A 6,665-nucleotide genomic window follows, 5' to 3' on the forward strand; every position below is an offset into this window, starting at 1 on the left:
CCGCTCGTACGTATGCCTAACACGATGTAAAGAAGCATTTGGCCGTGATCGGCTGTATATTGTACTGTATTAAGATCAGTGAGTGCACTTGTAGAGAGTGCTGTGTGTAGTCGTCGTACCCTCCGTTCACGAGAGTTATATTGGTGTAGGTGCCGCTCTGTGGTTCAAGCGCATTGTAAAGTGCACTTGGCGTTGTCCTAAAGATGAGAAGTATTAAATCTAACGTGAATTTAGCCTTTTAGCGGCTCGGTGGTAAAAAAAAAAGGCTCTCATGCACTTGCGCGTTGTGGTTTGGTGTATAACTTCGGAGCTGCCGTTTATAGCTTACGCAACGAGCTTTAGTTGTGTATGGTCCTGGTCACACTACACATAAATATTTCTGTCAAGTCATGTCTGACACTTCGGTACTTAAATTGCCCCTAAAAAGAACAGAATATGGAATGTACGGAAATCGCAAAACTGAGTTGCCTTGCGCAGTTTTACCTTGTAGCGAAATTTATACAAAAACACCCGTGTACTTAGGGTACGCGTTAAAGAGCCCTGATGGTCAAAATTAATCCAAACGGCGTACTTTACATTTATGTGGTAGTAATTTCACGCGAAGCGACATCTTTTTTTCTTTACGTTATCTTGAGCGTGTATGTTATGTTGTAATATATTGGCGGAAGGCAGCGGACATTATTCGCGTGAAAAAACGTACTTTGGTCCCGTGAAATAACCGGGCCTTTGTTCCATTACTGCCGCGCAAGTAATTAATCGAAGAAAGTTCCGTGCTGTACAGTTACCTCTGTTACTGTTAGTGGAAAAAAACAAGCGTGTGCGTGTTAAACGCTTCTGTAGCGCTGAAGCGCTGTCAGCCACGTAGCTTTCCTCAGTAAACCTATCAACTGTCCTACATTGGAGAACTGAATAAGAAATGCGGATGAATATTTGAGCACACAGTGCACAAAGTGCTATTTGAACTCATCGTGCAGGAATACGGGCTTTCTTTTTGTTGGGGGGTATCCAGATGAACAAGAAGTAAATACTTAATTCAGTCGCGCTACAGCAGTGCGTAGTAGGTGCAACACGAGGTGAACGTGTACCAATAAAACAGCAAGAAAACGTCACCCACTGCGAAAACGCCGACTGTTGCCGAAGGCGAGCAACCCCGTTCATTGCCAGAATACGCTTCTCTCACAAGTAATAGTAACGTTCGGCGCGCTTCGTGCATTAATTCGGGAATGAAGAGCGCACATATTACCAGAAAACTGCAGTCAACGCATTTTATTTGCCGGAAATCGGGTCAAATCGCTCACAACGAAGCGCTGTGGTGTGCGTTTGTATAAGCGCCGATGACCGCCTATCCACACTAGCGCTGCGACGGTGCTGCCACCTGTAGCCCGATCTCGCGGCGAATGGCTCAGCAAACTATGGTCGGCACGTTCCTAGAATCCTGAAAGAGATTTTTCAGTCCGTCTAGATCTAAGATAATAACTAGGGGTGTGCGAATATCAAATTTTTCGAATACGAATCGAACACGAATATCCACCTTCGAATATCGAATCGAATATCGAATATCAAAGGAAAAATGCCTCCGCAGTAACAATATTTTATTTAACATGTAGCTATTTGAAAAACAACAACATTAACAGCCTGACTGGCAACACAACATACACTGCTATCTACAGAACACAATGTGCAGGCTAGCACAATGCACATCACAACACAAGCAAATATCACGGCACAATGAAAGTAATGACTAGATGTTAAATATGAGTTGCTCCACATGATCAGGCAGCAGGCGCTCCCTTCTAACAGAGACAACCCCCCCCCCCCTTGCCACTGAAAAGGCACACTCGCTTGGAACAGAAGTGGCTGGTATAGGGAGGTACATGGGGCAAAGCTTTGCCAGACTGGGGTACCTGAAAGTGCCTACAGTCCGCCACCAGTCACATGGGCCACTGTCCTTCTTCAGAAGTGGTCCCGCATAGTGAACGAGTGGTAGTGCGGCACGTTACGGCCGCATAATATTGAAAATTTATGGTTACATGATCGCCAACAGCGCGGCACGTCGGGGATGCACCAGCAATAAATCATACGTATTGGGGAGCTCGTCGCAGGCAGACATCGTGCCTCCATGTACTTAAGATGTTTATCGCTCCTCTCGGCAACGTTTTTAGCTATACGAACGCAGCAGAAATGTGGAAGACGAGTTATCTTGTGCATGATAATCGAATCACATATTCGATTTTTCGAATATTCGAAGTTATTGAATATTCGAAACTTTCCGAATACACGATTTTCGAATCGAATACGAATATTTCGAATGTAATATTCGACGAATATTCGAAACTTTCGAATATTCGCACACCCCTAATAATAACATACTGACACCGAACATTTGCCGTGACATTGTATTAATCGCAAATTCACGCAAAAGTCCGCAAAAACAGCCTGGACATGCAGGCTCCCACGTCACCCGGACATGAAGCCTCTCATGTACGGGAGGTGAAAACCAAGCAAACGGTCGCGCCAAGCTATCGCAAGGCTGCCGATATGCAATTAAAGAGCGAACGAATGCAGTGCATGATTGCACTAGAGGGCTGAGCAAGAAAATTACGATCAGTGCCATCTGTCGGACAAACCCTGAAAAAATAAAAGCAACCACCGTAGTGTTCTTGTGAGAGCATTTACCCCTAGCACCATCTGACACGTAAGAGCCCTACCTACTGTTCAGTTCGTTCCACGCACGTGCGCTGCGTGTAGGTTGGTAAAAATAAGGCTAGGGTCGTTACCAGGGTGACCAGGTGTTTTACGGTTTTACCGCGAAAGCTTTAGGGCGCACGCTCACAGAAAAACCAGTCCGTACCAAAATTAGAACGAAATCACCGATTCTTTTACTGATTTATTTCAGAAAGAAAGTTCGATAAATTGGTTTTGGTGTTAGGCTAGTTTCGTTAAGTCGGGTTGATGTCGACATTTTACCCTATGGATACTTGAGCGGGCATGGAAATTTCTTCGTTAGATCGGGAACTTTGTAAAATCGGGTTTCGTTAGACCAAGCTTTAGCAGTATCACTTCCTGGGTAGACTTGGTCGAGCAATCGCTAACGATTAGTCACTTGAGTTAGACAACAGATCGCATGCTATATTATTTTTTTATTTGCGACATAGACTTGCCCTTAAGGCATAATATTTGTTGTGTATATTTCTGTCAAATGTGCGCCGTTAGGCCGGTGTTGTGTATGAAGTGAAGAAGTGTCTTGATGAATGTGTTGTCATGTATCCACCGGTCATAGCTGTTTGTGTCACTGTAGCGAAGACCAGCTTGCAGGAGATGACGGGAGCGTTTCGACTGTAATCCTTGGCATGTCCATATAAGGTGGTATGCATCTGCTTGCATCACCGGAACAGAACAGTACGGGCATGTAGTACCAACTGGTAAATGCGACCAGTTCCATGTTGACATAACAGCTGGTGTAAGGGCCACCCCTGCCCGAAGACTCCTAAGCACAACTTCCTCCGCCCTAGTAAGGTGAAGGGAGAGAGAGCAGACACACGGTGGGATAAGAGCGCGTGTATCCTGCCGGAGAACGTTTTTACGGGCACGGAGTGTATTTAGGGGTTGAGGTGGAAGGGCAATAGATGGGAGGTCCGTATTAGGAGGGCAGTGTGTCTGTTGGTAAGCAGCAGTATTGTGAGGATTCGCAGCATGGCCTTGAATCCAGTGTACCCTGATGCAAGTGGCTGTATTACGGTTCACCTTATGTATCGCCTCGCAGATTTCCATCCCCTTGTGAACTTTCTTGAGTTCCTGGACAGCCGCTAAAGAATCGGTGAATACGTCAAGTTGCTTAATTGTAAACAGCTTAGAGGTGACATCCCGCTCTGCGTCATGGATGGCTTGAAGTTTCATTACAAGAGGACTGGCTTCCGAAGATAGATAATGCTGGTGACCACTGATGAAATTATGCGTGGTACTTAGGAATGATGTCCTTCCGCCGTCTTGTAGGATGGCAGCATCTGTATAGACTTTGCAGACGTTTGCGCATGGTGCTTCGATGACAGAGCATTCGTCAATAATACCAGATGTATCGCTGCGCCGTAACTTGGTTGTCTTATTAGATGTGATGGTGGTGAATTCCCAGGGAGGCATTGTATCGGACTGGTGGTCAATGGGAGACCTGCGTTGAAAGTGGTCACAACCGGAACAAGTTGCTTTTTAAATACGATAGTCTTTCTTGGGATACTTAAACGAAGAAATTTCGGTCTGTCTTTCTGTTTGTCGGCACGTCACTCGATTCAGCCACTCGGCCAAAGTTGAACCACTTGCCCAAGGGCCAGCCATCTTGAACGGCTAACTAGGTTCATACTTGTGTGCATTGTCGATCAAAAAGCAAACATTACGCATATCTGAGGCGCAATATCACTAGGTAAGTGTTAGGTGGTGTGTTCCTTTAATAGAAAATGCATACATACGTAATTCTAAAGACCCTGGTTTCTTAAGCTGCGCTGAAAATGCGACTGTGCTGAAACTTGCCTTCCTCCGTGCCCTCTGCACGAGCTCATTGTTGTGTTTCGGTTTCGGCTCTGTATTGCACTGAACGAATGCCATGGGGCGCCGCTCTGGCATTCCTGTTTTACCCAGGCGACGTGTAAATAAAAGAGTGTGTGGAGAGTACTCGTTAAGTGCGGACGTTTCTTCTGCTTCAGCGCTTCGCGCCAAACCGCGTGTTCGGGCTGGCTGGCGTCCCCGCCGGTCGCGTTGGTCACCGCCGGTCTTCGCCTGCTGCTGTGCCGGGACTACTAGCCCGCAACACAGCACTCATGTTTCCCGACGTATTGCCAATTGGCGTCCATATCTCACGCAGCGCCTTTTCTATCGTCTTTAGACAACATTTGCAGCGAAGCACGCAGATACGCGGCCAATTTTTTATTTCACGCGCTTTTTCCCTTTGTGAAAATAGCTCTGCAATTGTGTTAAGCTGGGCGTGCTCCTGTAAAGTTGGTATCGGGGTGATGCGGGGTAACGCTGTTATTGTGCGCATGGCATCACGGTTAATAGTCTCCAACTATGCCAGCTGTGCCAAAAAAAAATTCAACGTTTAACTTCAGCTATATTATTTGCTCGGCACGCATCACTGCTACCTTCAGTTAGCGAATACAACGGAAAAACTGCGGGCGAAATGTTTCTTGTGAGACAAGACATTTCGCCCGCAGTTCACGGACTGCTGAAACATTAACGCGAAATGCGACTGACCCTTTCAAACGCGCAGATCGGTGCACTTCTACTCCAGGCGGCGCGTCTGATGGCAGCTTTTATAACTATATAAAACTTTGGCGAGAGCTTATCAGATCAGATAACTTTATTGAGTGCCCTGCGAATTGGTGGGTTAGTCCTGGTTCCCGCCTAGGCTTCGGCCAAGGGTTGATGACCAGAAGAAAAATATGGAAGGACCCAGGGAGTATTCAAAATTGTTCCCTCTTTATTCCAAACACAAACACACCGTCGTTAGTATTGTCATTATTTGGGGTGATCAATATCTCAGCTACATTGTGCAGCAATAACAGCGCCTGGGTGCTAAATTCGGAGGCATTTCTACGCCGACTGAACGAAAAACCTGCACGTCCGACCATCCGTACGTCCCTCTCACGCAATACGAACTGCTATAAAACATAAATGTGCAAAACGACACAAGTGTTCTTGGCGGTGGAGGGTTACGAACCTAGGGCCCCACGTGCCTTACCTATTGATTACCCGCCATTTCAAGGAGAGGGTGAACGTATCTGGACCATGTGAAGACATTGTACCGGCATCACAGAAAAGTAATGTAAAATGACATATTTATGAAGGCTTTTTGAAGCGATGGTGGAATCAAAGCCCTCTCCGAGATTACATGTGAAACCGACATGGATCATGTACACAATAGGTAAACATCCACTTTGCGAAAGTTTAAATGCGAAACACGCGCTTCAGTCGCCGTGGGATGCGCCTTCCGTTGGCCCGTTCGACAAGCTTAAGCAAAAGAGGTCTGCATTACCTCCTAGTAGTGCCTACATGCAGCACCTTACGAAAAAGGAAGAATCATCCTAGGGGCTTGTTTTTCTGAATTCTACACAACTAATGAAACCGACAGACGATTAAGCCAAGGAAAGCACACGGGACATTATTTAAAGTTTCTTAACTGTAGTCTAACGATTCTCACTTAAACTGAAAAGAATTGGAGTGTGCGAAAAATCTCCCTTGCTGCGGGTGGAATCTGAACCCAAACCTTCTGTTGACACGAAGGTCGCGGGACCGAATCCCGGTCGTGGCGGCGGCATTTTCGAAGGAGGCGAAAATGCTTGAGGCTTGTATACCTATATTTAGGTGCACGTTAAAGAATTCCAGGCGGTCGAAATTTCCGGTACCCTCCACTACGGCGTCCCCCCTAACCATATCATGGTTTGGAACGTTAAACCCCAACAATTATCAAATTCGAAGCGTTTCTTAGCGAACCTTTGGCACTTTGAGCGTTTCTATCTACGTATCTATCTGCCTATCTATCTATCTAGCAGCCTACGTCTGGGTGCTCTCATTATTCCCTCCTTAACTTGGTGTAGACAAGAATTGGCATGTGAGGGTAAGTGGCTTTGACGAATATGGCTGTCGGGTAATAGCATGAATAACGCGAAAATCCTGTC

The sequence above is a fragment of the Rhipicephalus sanguineus genome, chromosome 4 (assembly GCF_013339695.2).
Source record: "Rhipicephalus sanguineus isolate Rsan-2018 chromosome 4, BIME_Rsan_1.4, whole genome shotgun sequence".
NCBI lineage: Eukaryota > Metazoa > Arthropoda > Arachnida > Ixodida > Ixodidae > Rhipicephalus > Rhipicephalus sanguineus.